Source organism: Phyllobates terribilis, unplaced genomic scaffold (assembly GCF_046119375.1).
Source record: "Phyllobates terribilis strain yellow unplaced genomic scaffold, ASM4611937v1 Scaffold_142__1_contigs__length_4687701, whole genome shotgun sequence".
NCBI lineage: Eukaryota > Metazoa > Chordata > Amphibia > Anura > Dendrobatidae > Phyllobates > Phyllobates terribilis.
In genome coordinates, this window is record NW_027362902.1 from 2,026,519 (window position 1) to 2,038,977 (window position 12,459).

General features: G+C 44.6%; 8 non-coding genes across 8 annotated transcripts; all 8 read left to right on the forward strand.

The window, feature by feature from the left end:
- Window positions 1-796: 796 nt before the first annotated feature.
- LOC141206815 (U2 spliceosomal RNA) lies at window positions 797-987 on the forward strand. Its single transcript, XR_012277355.1, has one exon. It is a non-coding gene; the product is annotated as a U2 spliceosomal RNA (small nuclear RNA).
- A 1,112-nt stretch (window positions 988-2,099) lies between these two features.
- LOC141206816 (U2 spliceosomal RNA) lies at window positions 2,100-2,290 on the forward strand. Its single transcript, XR_012277356.1, has one exon. It is a non-coding gene; the product is annotated as a U2 spliceosomal RNA (small nuclear RNA).
- Window positions 2,291-3,405: 1,115 nt separating this feature from the next.
- Window positions 3,406-3,596, forward strand: LOC141206818 (U2 spliceosomal RNA). Its single transcript, XR_012277358.1, has one exon. It is a non-coding gene; the product is annotated as a U2 spliceosomal RNA (small nuclear RNA).
- Window positions 3,597-6,008: 2,412 nt separating this feature from the next.
- Window positions 6,009-6,195, forward strand: LOC141206210 (U2 spliceosomal RNA). The gene has a single exon (XR_012276875.1). It is a non-coding gene; the product is annotated as a U2 spliceosomal RNA (small nuclear RNA).
- A 1,115-nt stretch (window positions 6,196-7,310) lies between these two features.
- LOC141206819 (U2 spliceosomal RNA) lies at window positions 7,311-7,501 on the forward strand. The gene has a single exon (XR_012277359.1). It is a non-coding gene; the product is annotated as a U2 spliceosomal RNA (small nuclear RNA).
- Window positions 7,502-8,616: 1,115 nt separating this feature from the next.
- Window positions 8,617-8,807, forward strand: LOC141206820 (U2 spliceosomal RNA). Its single transcript, XR_012277360.1, has one exon. It is a non-coding gene; the product is annotated as a U2 spliceosomal RNA (small nuclear RNA).
- A 1,115-nt stretch (window positions 8,808-9,922) lies between these two features.
- LOC141206821 (U2 spliceosomal RNA) lies at window positions 9,923-10,113 on the forward strand. The gene has a single exon (XR_012277361.1). It is a non-coding gene; the product is annotated as a U2 spliceosomal RNA (small nuclear RNA).
- A 1,115-nt stretch (window positions 10,114-11,228) lies between these two features.
- Window positions 11,229-11,419, forward strand: LOC141206096 (U2 spliceosomal RNA). The gene has a single exon (XR_012276762.1). It is a non-coding gene; the product is annotated as a U2 spliceosomal RNA (small nuclear RNA).
- Window positions 11,420-12,459: the final 1,040 nt, after the last annotated feature.

Below are 12,459 nucleotides of genomic sequence, written 5' to 3' on the forward strand. Positions count from 1 at the left end.
GCTGCACAATATAATTGACCTTTCAGTATATTGTTGCACACACACCATCTATTTAGCAAATGCCCTTGTTATCAACAGCAGCCTTTTAAACTCACCTGAGCTAACAGGTATGTGCGCTGGTTACTCTGCTGCGCTTAAAATTTCTTTTTTGGTTTGCTACAATGCCTTTTCTGAAACGTTGTCTCCTTCTGCTGGAACACTGACTTCTTTCATTTAATGCCTGCAGACTATAAAAGAGAACCCAACCCAAAAAGTTTGGTTGATTAGTCTGTGGCATTCTGTTAAACTGTTGCTTATGGCGGTCTCTGTGAGCTTCTCAGCGACATTCAGCCAGCCAGGTATCCTGCCTGCAGTAGATGGAATGTGGCAATGGAACGCTGGCTGCGCGTGTCATAATAGGCTCTGAGCCTTTATATACCTGTGCACAGCAGCAGCCACCTTCAGTCTGCTGCTGGACAGCCAGCAGCAGCAGGAGAGGTATGTAATCAGGAGCCCTCCTGCTAAGGGTAGACAGCTGCTCGTTCCACCCCACCCCCCGCCTTAATTGGTTCTCCTCCCTTCCAACGGTGTTGAGGCGGGTGGGAACAGCAGGGGGTGAAGGTGCTGTGTTTAAAGAGGTGGAGTTATGCAGATCTAAAACGCGTGGATTGCAGCAGCAGCAAGCCGAAAAGTGCAGGCATGTAAGGGATCTAGAGGTTGACAACATGTCTTCTTAACGGGAGTCCAGGAGCTCATCTCCACAAATGGACTTTTCAGGATCCTTGGGTGGCTCCGTAGTTTGAAACCAATTCTGGTTATCGCTTCTCGGCCTTTTGGCTAAGATCAAGTGTAGTATCTGTTCTTATCAGTTTAATATCTGATACGTCCCCTATCTGGGGACCATATATTAAATGGATTTTTAGAACAGGGAGATGGAAAAAGAGCTTGCTCTGTCCACTCCACGCATTGACCTGGTATTGCAGTATCTCCAGGACCGGTGCACCCCTTCTTTAATGCAGTTTCTAAAATCAGAAAGAATTGAATTCAATGTTTTTTGTTCATTTTGCTTGTTTGTCGGATTTTGGGATGGACTCTTTGGCTTTGCTTTTCTTCTCCTCATTGGATTTTTCATGTTCAAAGTTGCAGAAGCCAGATTACAAGCTCATTTTGGTTCAACTTCAGCAACTGTGCATTGCATTGCCATGTAATGTGATGCAATGCTATCTTTCTAGCTCTCCCTTTTTACTTCCTTTTGGATAAACAGACATATTAGGCAAGCATTTTGGAGCTTTCACCTAAATAACTACAGGTGGTGAGATAAGCTGCACAATATAATTGACCTTTCAGTATATTGTTGCACACACACCATCTATTTAGCAAATGCCCTTGTTATCAACAGCAGCCTTTTAAACTCACCTGAGCTAACAGGTATGTGCGCTGGTTACTCTGCTGCGCTTAAAATTTCTTTTTTGGTTTGCTACAATGCCTTTTCTGAAACGTTGTCTCCTTCTGCTGGAACACTGACTTCTTTCATTTAATGCCTGCAGACTATAAAAGAGAACCCAACCCAAAAAGTTTGGTTGATTAGTCTGTGGCATTCTGTTAAACTGTTGCTTATGGCGGTCTCTGTGAGCTTCTCAGCGACATTCAGCCAGCCAGGTATCCTGCCTGCAGTAGATGGAATGTGGCAATGGAACGCTGGCTGCGCGTGTCATAATAGGCTCTGAGCCTTTATATACCTGTGCACAGCAGCAGCCACCTTCAGTCTGCTGCTGGACAGCCAGCAGCAGCAGCAGGAGAGGTATGTAATCAGGAGCCCTCCTGCTAAGGGTAGACAGCTGCTCGTTCCACCCCACCCCCCGCCTTAATTGGTTCTCCTCCCTTCCAACGGTGTTGAGGCGGGTGGGAACAGCAGGGGGTGAAGGTGCTGTGTTTAAAGAGGTGGAGTTATGCAGATCTAAAACGCGTGGATTGCAGCAGCAGCAAGCCGAAAAGTGCAGGCATGTAAGGGATCTAGAGGTTGACAACATGTCTTCTTAACGGGAGTCCAGGAGCTCATCTCCACAAATGGACTTTTCAGGATCCTTGGGTGGCTCCGTAGTTTGAAACCCATTCTGGTTATCGCTTCTCGGCCTTTTGGCTAAGATCAAGTGTAGTATCTGTTCTTATCAGTTTAATATCTGATACGTCCCCTATCTGGGGACCATATATTAAATGGATTTTTAGAACAGGGAGATGGAAAAAGAGCTTGCTCTGTCCACTCCACGCATTGACCTGGTATTGCAGTATCTCCAGGACCGGTGCACCCCTTCTTTAATGCAGTTTCTAAAATCAGAAAGAATTGAATTCAATGTTTTTTGTTCATTTTGCTTGTTTGTCGGATTTTGGGATGGACTCTTTGGCTTTGCTTTTCTTCTCCTCATTGGATTTTTCATGTTCAAAGTTGCAGAAGCCAGATTACAAGCTCATTTTGGTTCAACTTCAGCAACTGTGCATTGCATTGCCATGTAATGTGATGCAATGCTATCTTTCTAGCTCTCCCTTTTTACTTCCTTTTGGATAAACAGACATATTAGGCAAGCATTTTGGAGCTTTCACCTAAATAACTACAGGTGGTGAGATAAGCTGCACAATATAATTGACCTTTCAGTATATTGTTGCACACACACCATCTATTTAGCAAATGCCCTTGTTATCAACAGCAGCCTTTTAAACTCACCTGAGCTAACAGGTATGTGCGCTGGTTACTCTGCTGCGCTTAAAATTTCTTTTTTGGTTTGCTACAATGCCTTTTCTGAAACGTTGTCTCCTTCTGCTGGAACACTGACTTCTTTCATTTAATGCCTGCAGACTATAAAAGAGAACCCAACCCAAAAAGTTTGGTTGATTAGTCTGTGGCATTCTGTTAAACTGTTGCTTATGGCGGTCTCTGTGAGCTTCTCAGCGAAATTCAGCCAGCCAGGTATCCTGCCTGCAGTAGATGGAATGTGGCAATGGAACGCTGGCTGCGCGTGTCATAATAGGCTCTGAGCCTTTATATACCTGTGCACAGCAGCAGCCACCTTCAGTCTGCTGCTGGACAGCCAGCAGCAGCAGCAGCAGGAGAGGTATGTAATCAGGAGCCCTCCTGCTAAGGGTAGACAGCTGCTCGTTCCACCCCACCCCCCGCCTTAATTGGTTCTCCTCCCTTCCAACGGTGTTGAGGCGGGTGGGAACAGCAGGGGGTGAAGGTGCTGTGTTTAAAGAGGTGGAGTTATGCAGATCTAAAACGCGTGGATTGCAGCAGCAGCAAGCCGAAAAGTGCAGGCATGTAAGGGATCTAGAGGTTGACAACATGTCTTCTTAACGGGAGTCCAGGAGCTCATCTCCACAAATGGACTTTTCAGGATCCTTGGGTGGCTCCGTAGTTTGAAACCAATTCTGGTTATCGCTTCTCGGCCTTTTGGCTAAGATCAAGTGTAGTATCTGTTCTTATCAGTTTAATATCTGATACGTCCCCTATCTGGGGACCATATATTAAATGGATTTTTAGAACAGGGAGATGGAAAAAGAGCTTGCTCTGTCCACTCCACGCATTGACCTGGTATTGCAGTATCTCCAGGACCGGTGCACCCCTTCTTTAATGCAGTTTCTAAAATCAGAAAGAATTGAATTCAATGTTTTTTGTTCATTTTGCTTGTTTGTCGGATTTTGGGATGGACTCTTTGGCTTTGCTTTTCTTCTCCTCATTGGATTTTTCATGTTCAAAGTTGCAGAAGCCAGATTACAAGCTCATTTTGGTTCAACTTCAGCAACTGTGCATTGCATTGCCATGTAATGTGATGCAATGCTATCTTTCTAGCTCTCCCTTTTTACTTCCTTTTGGATAAACAGACATATTAGGCAAGCATTTTGGAGCTTTCACCTAAATAACTACAGGTGGTGAGATAAGCTGCACAATATAATTGACCTTTCAGTATATTGTTGCACACACACCATCTATTTAGCAAATGCCCTTGTTATCAACAGCAGCCTTTTAAACTCACCTGAGCTAACAGGTATGTGCGCTGGTTACTCTGCTGCGCTTAAAATTTCTTTTTTGGTTTGCTACAATGCCTTTTCTGAAACGTTGTCTCCTTCTGCTGGAACACTGACTTCTTTCATTTAATGCCTGCAGACTATAAAAGAGAACCCAACCCAAAAAGTTTGGTTGATTAGTCTGTGGCATTCTGTTAAACTGTTGCTTATGGCGGTCTCTGTGAGCTTCTCAGCGACATTCAGCCAGCCAGGTATCCTGCCTGCAGTAGATGGAATGTGGCAATGGAACGCTGGCTGCGCGTGTCATAATAGGCTCTGAGCCTTTATATACCTGTGCACAGCAGCAGCCACCTTCAGTCTGCTGCTGGACAGCCAGCAGCAGCAGCAGCAGGAGAGGTATGTAATCAGGAGCCCTCCTGCTAAGGGTAGACAGCTGCTCGTTCCACCCCACCCCCTGCCTTAATTGGTTCTCCTCCCTTCCAACGGTGTTGAGGCGGGTGGGAACAGCAGGGGGTGAAGGTGCTGTGTTTAAAGAGGTGGAGTTATGCAGATCTAAAACGCGTGGATTGCAGCAGCAGCAAGCCGAAAAGTGCAGGCATGTAAGGGATCTAGAGGTTGACAACATGTCTTCTTAACGGGAGTCCAGGAGCTCATCTCCACAAATGGACTTTTCAGGATCCTTGGGTGGCTCCGTAGTTTGAAACCAATTCTGGTTATCGCTTCTCGGCCTTTTGGCTAAGATCAGGTGCAGTGATCTACCAGTTGCTGCCTTGGCCTTGGCTAGGAGGTGCCCAGGGTACCCGGCTCCTTGGCCTGGGGGGATCGCTTTGTCTAACGGCAGGGCTTCACCCTCCTGCTGCTATTGGGGAGTCGGATTAGTCCCTGGGCAACGAGAGGCGATCATCGTGTCACCACACATAGCTGTGGGGGGCAGTTCTTTTGGAGGAAGAAGATGGAGTTGACGAGGAAGAGGAACTGTTTACGGTTCTATGTGAAGACGGAGTTAGAGGATTTTTCGTTGGAGGAGAATCAGATCTTGGATATTCTGTTCAAGTATGGGACGATCATTGAAGAGGACATTTTTTGTATGCAAGAAATCAAGTTTAAAAAGGTATTTGACGTAACACTGAAGTCTGAAGAAAAGTGTATTTGTCTTCTCAAGAATTGGGAAGGAAAAGAAATTGGAGTTAATGCTCTTTTTGCTGGAAGGCCGAAAAAGGTGGTTATCTGTATGGATGACCCCTTTGTAGAGATGGAGGAAGTGATGGAGTTTTTGAAGCCATGGAGTATTTTGGTAAAATTCCAGAAGGACTACTTAAATAAAGTGGGAGTCTGGAATGGGAAGAGAAGTTTCCTAGTTTGGGAAAATGGACAAAATGAACTAAGTTTAGGAAGGATTGTTATAAATGGTAAATGTGGATTCAGTTATGTGGAAAATGGTAAAAGAAGAATTGATAATGGGAAACCTGGATTTTGTTATGAGGAAGGTGGGAAAAAAGAGGAGAAAGGGAAAAAGATATTTGAAGAATCGTTTGAAGATTGTAAAGAGAAAGAAGACAAAGATATACAAGTAGTTGAAAATAAGAAGGAGTTTGTGGGAGAGAAGCAGGAGTTCTCAGGAGTTGGGGACTCTATGTTTTGCAGACTGGAGAGAGTACCTAGAAGTAAAGACGTTAAGGAAAAAAGGAAGGTGGATGATAAGGGAAAAGAGAAAGTAATGCAGGATTGTGTTGATACCAGTGCTGAAGCTGAAGAAGATGAAAAGATTTTGCTGCAAGGTTTTGACTGGAAATTGTTGGACATGTCATGGAGGAAGAAGAAACGTGGAAGAAGAAAAATGTTGAGTTGATGTTTTTGTTGGAAGTTTTTTGTTGTTGATGTAAGGATATGTTATGTTATGTTTTATTTATTAATTATCATTAAATTTTCTTAAAAAAAACAAAAAGTTGAATTCGGATGATGAAGGCGTAGGCGACATTTTTTTGGTTATCCATGCAAATGGAATTTAATTTATGTCGCGTCTTCTGACGCATTCAATTAAAAAAATCTGTTCTTATCAGTTTAATATCTGATACGTCCCCTATCTGGGGACCATATATTAAATGGATTTTTAGAACAGGGAGATGGAAAAAGAGCTTGCTCTGTCCACTCCACGCATTGACCTGGTATTGCAGTATCTCCAGGACCGGTGCACCCCTTCTTTAATGCAGTTTCTAAAATCAGAAAGAATTGAATTCAATGTTTTTTGTTCATTTTGCTTGTTTGTCGGATTTTGGGATGGACTCTTTGGCTTTGCTTTTCTTCTCCTCATTGGATTTTTCATGTTCAAAGTTGCAGAAGCCAGATTACAAGCTCATTTTGGTTCAACTTCAGCAACTGTGCATTGCATTGCCATGTAATGTGATGCAATGCTATCTTTCTAGCTCTCCCTTTTTACTTCCTTTTGGATAAACAGACATATTAGGCAAGCATTTTGGAGCTTTCACCTAAATAACTACAGGTGGTGAGATAAGCTGCACAATATAATTGACCTTTCAGTATATTGTTGCACACACACCATCTATTTAGCAAATGCCCTTGTTATCAACAGCAGCCTTTTAAACTCACCTGAGCTAACAGGTATGTGCGCTGGTTACTCTGCTGCGCTTAAAATTTCTTTTTTGGTTTGCTACAATGCCTTTTCTGAAACGTTGTCTCCTTCTGCTGGAACACTGACTTCTTTCATTTAATGCCTGCAGACTATAAAAGAGAACCCAACCCAAAAAGTTTGGTTGATTAGTCTGTGGCATTCTGTTAAACTGTTGCTTATGGCGGTCTCTGTGAGCTTCTCAGCGACATTCAGCCAGCCAGGTATCCTGCCTGCAGTAGATGGAATGTGGCAATGGAACGCTGGCTGCGCGTGTCATAATAGGCTCTGAGCCTTTATATACCTGTGCACAGCAGCAGCCACATTCAGTCTGCTGCTGGACAGCCAGCAGCAGCAGCAGCAGGAGAGGTATGTAATCAGGAGCCCTCCTGCTAAGGGTAGACAGCTGCTCGTTCCACCCCACCCCCCGCCTTAATTGGTTCTCCTCCCTTCCAACGGTGTTGAGGCGGGTGGGAACAGCAGGGGGTGAAGGTGCTGTGTTTAAAGAGGTGGAGTTATGCAGATCTAAAACGCGTGGATTGCAGCAGCAGCAAGCCGAAAAGTGCAGGCATGTAAGGGATCTAGAGGTTGACAACATGTCTTCTTAACGGGAGTCCAGGAGCTCATCTCCACAAATGGACTTTTCAGGATCCTTGGGTGGCTCCGTAGTTTGAAACCAATTCTGGTTATCGCTTCTCGGCCTTTTGGCTAAGATCAAGTGTAGTATCTGTTCTTATCAGTTTAATATCTGATACGTCCCCTATCTGGGGACCATATATTAAATGGATTTTTAGAACAGGGAGATGGAAAAAGAGCTTGCTCTGTCCACTCCACGCATTGACCTGGTATTGCAGTATCTCCAGGACCGGTGCACCCCTTCTTTAATGCAGTTTCTAAAATCAGAAAGAATTGAATTCAATGTTTTTTGTTCATTTTGCTTGTTTGTCGGATTTTGGGATGGACTCTTTGGCTTTGCTTTTCTTCTCCTCATTGGATTTTTCATGTTCAAAGTTGCAGAAGCCAGATTACAAGCTCATTTTGGTTCAACTTCAGCAACTGTGCATTGCATTGCCATGTAATGTGATGCAATGCTATCTTTCTAGCTCTCCCTTTTTACTTCCTTTTGGATAAACAGACATATTAGGCAAGCATTTTGGAGCTTTCACCTAAATAACTACAGGTGGTGAGATAAGCTGCACAATATAATTGACCTTTCAGTATATTGTTGCACACACACCATCTATTTAGCAAATGCCCTTGTTATCAACAGCAGCCTTTTAAACTCACCTGAGCTAACAGGTATGTGCGCTGGTTACTCTGCTGCGCTTAAAATTTCTTTTTTGGTTTGCTACAATGCCTTTTCTGAAACGTTGTCTCCTTCTGCTGGAACACTGACTTCTTTCATTTAATGCCTGCAGACTATAAAAGAGAACCCAACCCAAAAAGTTTGGTTGATTAGTCTGTGGCATTCTGTTAAACTGTTGCTTATGGCGGTCTCTGTGAGCTTCTCAGCGAGATTCAGCCAGCCAGGTATCCTGCCTGCAGTAGATGGAATGTGGCAATGGAACGCTGGCTGCGCGTGTCATAATAGGCTCTGAGCCTTTATATACCTGTGCACAGCAGCAGCCACCTTCAGTCTGCTGCTGGACAGCCAGCAGCAGCAGCAGCAGGAGAGGTATGTAATCAGGAGCCCTCCTGCTAAGGGTAGACAGCTGCTCGTTCCACCCCACCCCCCGCCTTAATTGGTTCTCCTCCCTTCCAACGGTGTTGAGGCGGGTGGGAACAGCAGGGGGTGAAGGTGCTGTGTTTAAAGAGGTGGAGTTATGCAGATCTAAAACGCGTGGATTGCAGCAGCAGCAAGCCGAAAAGTGCAGGCATGTAAGGGATCTAGAGGTTGACAACATGTCTTCTTAACGGGAGTCCAGGAGCTCATCTCCACAAATGGACTTTTCAGGATCCTTGGGTGGCTCCGTAGTTTGAAACCAATTCTGGTTATCGCTTCTCGGCCTTTTGGCTAAGATCAAGTGTAGTATCTGTTCTTATCAGTTTAATATCTGATACGTCCCCTATCTGGGGACCATATATTAAATGGATTTTTAGAACAGGGAGATGGAAAAAGAGCTTGCTCTGTCCACTCCACGCATTGACCTGGTATTGCAGTATCTCCAGGACCGGTGCACCCCTTCTTTAATGCAGTTTCTAAAATCAGAAAGAATTGAATTCAATGTTTTTTGTTCATTTTGCTTGTTTGTCGGATTTTGGGATGGACTCTTTGGCTTTGCTTTTCTTCTCCTCATTGGATTTTTCATGTTCAAAGTTGCAGAAGCCAGATTACAAGCTCATTTTGGTTCAACTTCAGCAACTGTGCATTGCATTGCCATGTAATGTGATGCAATGCTATCTTTCTAGCTCTCCCTTTTTACTTCCTTTTGGATAAACAGACATATTAGGCAAGCATTTTGGAGCTTTCACCTAAATAACTACAGGTGGTGAGATAAGCTGCACAATATAATTGACCTTTCAGTATATTGTTGCACACACACCATCTATTTAGCAAATGCCCTTGTTATCAACAGCAGCCTTTTAAACTCACCTGAGCTAACAGGTATGTGCGCTGGTTACTCTGCTGCGCTTAAAATTTCTTTTTTGGTTTGCTACAATGCCTTTTCTGAAACGTTGTCTCCTTCTGCTGGAACACTGACTTCTTTCATTTAATGCCTGCAGACTATAAAAGAGAACCCAACCCAAAAAGTTTGGTTGATTAGTCTGTGGCATTCTGTTAAACTGTTGCTTATGGCGGTCTCTGTGAGCTTCTCAGCGACATTCAGCCAGCCAGGTATCCTGCCTGCAGTAGATGGAATGTGGCAATGGAACGCTGGCTGCGCGTGTCATAATAGGCTCTGAGCCTTTATATACCTGTGCACAGCAGCAGCCACCTTCAGTCTGCTGCTGGACAGCCAGCAGCAGCAGCAGCAGGAGAGGTATGTAATCAGGAGCCCTCCTGCTAAGGGTAGACAGCTGCTCGTTCCACCCCACCCCCCGCCTTAATTGGTTCTCCTCCCTTCCAACGGTGTTGAGGCGGGTGGGAACAGCAGGGGGTGAAGGTGCTGTGTTTAAAGAGGTGGAGTTATGCAGATCTAAAACGCGTGGATTGCAGCAGCAGCAAGCCGAAAAGTGCAGGCATGTAAGGGATCTAGAGGTTGACAACATGTCTTCTTAACGGGAGTCCAGGAGCTCATCTCCACAAATGGACTTTTCAGGATCCTTGGGTGGCTCCGTAGTTTGAAACCAATTCTGGTTATCGCTTCTCGGCCTTTTGGCTAAGATCAAGTGTAGTATCTGTTCTTATCAGTTTAATATCTGATACGTCCCCTATCTGGGGACCATATATTAAATGGATTTTTAGAACAGGGAGATGGAAAAAGAGCTTGCTCTGTCCACTCCACGCATTGACCTGGTATTGCAGTATCTCCAGGACCGGTGCACCCCTTCTTTAATGCAGTTTCTAAAATCAGAAAGAATTGAATTCAATGTTTTTTGTTCATTTTGCTTGTTTGTCGGATTTTGGGATGGACTCTTTGGCTTTGCTTTTCTTCTCCTCATTGGATTTTTCATGTTCAAAGTTGCAGAAGCCAGATTACAAGCTCATTTTGGTTCAACTTCAGCAACTGTGCATTGCATTGCCATGTAATGTGATGCAATGCTATCTTTCTAGCTCTCCCTTTTTACTTCCTTTTGGATAAACAGACATATTAGGCAAGCATTTTGGAGCTTTCACCTAAATAACTACAGGTGGTGAGATAAGCTGCACAATATAATTGACCTTTCAGTATATTGTTGCACACACACCATCTATTTAGCAAATGCCCTTGTTATCAACAGCAGCCTTTTAAACTCACCTGAGCTAACAGGTATGTGCGCTGGTTACTCTGCTGCGCTTAAAATTTCTTTTTTGGTTTGCTACAATGCCTTTTCTGAAACGTTGTCTCCTTCTGCTGGAACACTGACTTCTTTCATTTAATGCCTGCAGACTATAAAAGAGAACCCAACCCAAAAAGTTTGGTTGATTAGTCTGTGGCATTCTGTTAAACTGTTGCTTATGGCGGTCTCTGTGAGCTTCTCAGCGACATTCAGCCAGCCAGGTATCCTGCCTGCAGTAGATGGAATGTGGCAATGGAACGCTGGCTGCGCGTGTCATAATAGGCTCTGAGCCTTTATACACCTGTGCACAGCAGCAGCCACCTTCAGTCTGCTGCTGGACAGCCAGCAGCAGCAGCAGCAGGAGAGGTATGTAATCAGGAGCCCTCCTGCTAAGGGTAGACAGCTGCTCGTTCCACCCCACCCCCCGCCTTAATTGGTTCTCCTCCCTTCCAACGGTGTTGAGGCGGGTGGGAACAGCAGGGGGTGAAGGTGCTGTGTTTAAAGAGGTGGAGTTATGCAGATCTAAAACGCGTGGATTGCAGCAGCAGCAAGCCGAAAAGTGCAGGCATGTAAGGGATCTAGAGGTTGACAACATGTCTTCTTAACGGGAGTCCAGGAGCTCATCTCCACAAATGGACTTTTCAGGATCCTTGGGTGGCTCCGTAGTTTGAAACCAATTCTGGTTATCGCTTCTCGGCCTTTTGGCTAAGATCAAGTGTAGTATCTGTTCTTATCAGTTTAATATCTGATACGTCCCCTATCTGGGGACCATATATTAAATGGATTTTTAGAACAGGGAGATGGAAAAATAGCTTGCTCTGTCCACTCCACGCATTGACCTGGTATTGCAGTATCTCCAGGACCGGTGCACCCCTTCTTTAATGCAGTTTCTAAAATCAGAAAGAATTGAATTCAATGTTTTTTGTTCATTTTGCTTGTTTGTCGGATTTTGGGATGGACTCTTTGGCTTTGCTTTTCTTCTCCTCATTGGATTTTTCATGTTCAAAGTTGCAGAAGCCAGATTACAAGCTCATTTTGGTTCAACTTCAGCAACTGTGCATTGCATTGCCATGTAATGTGATGCAATGCTATCTTTCTAGCTCTCCCTTTTTACTTCCTTTTTGATAAACAGACATATTAGGCAAGCATTTTGGAGCTTTCACCTAAATAACTACAGGTGGTGAGATAAGCTGCACAATATAATTGACCTTTCAGTATATTGTTGCACACACACCATCTATTTAGCAAATGCCCTTGTTATCAACAGCAGCCTTTTAAACTCACCTGAGCTAACAGGTATGTGCGCTGGTTACTCTGCTGCGCTTAAAATTTCTTTTTTGGTTTGCTACAATGCCTTTTCTGAAACGTTGTCTCCTTCTGCTGGAACACTGACTTCTTTCATTTAATGCCTGCAGACTATAAAAGAGAACCCAACCCAAAAAGTTTGGTTGATTAGTCTGTGGCATTCTGTTAAACTGTTGCTTATGGCGGTCTCTGTGAGCTTCTCAGCGACATTCAGCCAGCCAGGTATCCTGCCTGCAGTAGATGGAATGTGGCAATGGAACGCTGGCTGCGCGTGTCATAATAGGCTCTGAGCCTTTATATACCTGTGCACAGCAGCAGCCACCTTCAGTCTGCTGCTGGACAGCCAGCAGCAGCAGCAGCAGGAGAGGTATGTAATCAGGAGCCCTCCTGCTAAGGGTAGACAGCTGCTCGTTCCACCCCACCCGCCGCCTTAATTGGTTCTCCTCCCTTCCAACGGTGTTGAGGCGGGTGGGAACAGCAGGGGGTGAAGGTGCTGTGTTTAAAGAGGTGGAGTTATGCAGATCTAAAACGCGTGGATTGCAGCAGCAGCAAGCCGAAAAGTGCAGGCATGTAAGGGATCTAGAGGTTGACAACATGTCTTCTTAACGGGA